Source organism: Sinocyclocheilus grahami, unplaced genomic scaffold (genome assembly GCF_001515645.1).
Source record: "Sinocyclocheilus grahami isolate Dianchi unplaced genomic scaffold, SAMN03320097.WGS_v1.1 scaffold4081.1, whole genome shotgun sequence".
NCBI classification, from domain to species: domain Eukaryota; kingdom Metazoa; phylum Chordata; class Actinopteri; order Cypriniformes; family Cyprinidae; genus Sinocyclocheilus; species Sinocyclocheilus grahami.
In genome coordinates this window covers 8,162-9,604 of record NW_015509087.1, presented here as the reverse complement: position 1 = coordinate 9,604, position 1,443 = coordinate 8,162, and the positions used below count along the sequence as shown (strand labels likewise).

At 37.8% G+C, this 1,443-nt stretch overlaps 1 long non-coding RNA gene across 1 annotated transcript in view; it reads left to right on the top strand.

Annotated features, from left to right (window-relative positions):
- Nucleotides 1-1,443, top strand: part of LOC107576642 (uncharacterized) — an 8,568-nt gene that overhangs the window by 2,025 nt on the left and 5,100 nt on the right. The window lies entirely within an intron of this gene.

Below are 1,443 nucleotides of genomic sequence, written 5' to 3'. Positions count from 1 at the left end.
GTCTTTGCAACTTTACAGATCTTCTTTATGCACCAAGAGCTTGTGTAACACTCCAAAGATCGCATCATATGACCCCTTTAAGGTGGTTTACCAGTTTTAGCTGGTTTAAGGTGGTTTTCAAGCAACCGAATGACCCACCTGAACAGCTTTGGTCTGATTTGTTGTTTTCAGCAGGGTATGCATTATTAGCAACCATTATGCTGTGATCATTTGAAATAAATAATGGCATTAATATATTCTGTAATGCTTAGGTGTAATTTGAAGACCGGGATGAAATATAATATATGTGTATGCAAGGCCACATCTCTATCCCTCCTTCATTGACCTTCTGCAGTCGGACTCTGCAGTTGCCACTGGCAACCTGAAGGGCCTTCAGGTGTTCATACTATGGAGTTGGTTGAAAAATAAGCCAGTACAAATTTAATCAGGTGTTTGATGTGCTGATTTATGCTTCATGACATCACAAGCAGCATGTGATGTGCATTGGTTTGACATTTCTGTCTACATCATCAAAAGTGTCCAGATGGCAGGCAGATTAGACCGTTGAGCAGTGATTTCACAGAATGAAATCTTGAATTGTGCATTATCAGAATAATCTGCATGGATATTGCATGTTTAATGTTACAGAAATTAGCTACAGTACAGTCATACAGTCTGCGCATTGTACAGAGAGTGTTTTTTTTTTATCTGGGGTTTTACAAGCTGTAATTAGCACCCTTGAAAGAATAATTTTTACAGTAAAAATAGCATTACCTTCTCAAACATTTCCTTCAACAACCAAGAAAGGGAGCAGTGGGTTACAGTGTGGGGTAATTTAATTTTATTACATCATAGTTATTGCACTGCAACTAAAGCCAAATGTGACCGTTGGCACACAAATAATGGCCCTAATGTTAGACATTTATGTGCTGGACAGGTTAAAATGCTTATCTGTTCTCTAAAAACATGCTTTCCTCTGTTGCGACTGCCTGATTGGAATGACGCAGCACTTCTTCAGGATGCCTTATATGCAAACCTCTAGAAATGCAACACTTCTCTATTATTTTTTTTATTTATATTTTATTAATAAAGACTGTTTATGTCTTTAGTTGCATGCTATTTTTTTTTGCAAAGTGAAACTGATAAAGTTCCGGTTTCATTTTATGCCACACAGCATTAGATATTTTCCACTCAGATGACTGTTTGCGTGTCCCAGGAAAACTGTCCTGGTTATGCCCGTCTGTGTGTCCTTGTTCTGTCACATTAGGTGTTTTTGCTGTGAGGAAATGACTTATTGTTGGGTCAGAGGAAATGCATTCCTCTCGTCTCCAAAAGAGAAGGTGTGGCATTGTGGTTCTTCAAGACTTGCTTCCTACTGCATCAGGATATTGAGCAATTCTGCCAAATGAGATCAAAATGAATACAGAGAAACTGAAACAACGTGATATAAATAAATAATACAAT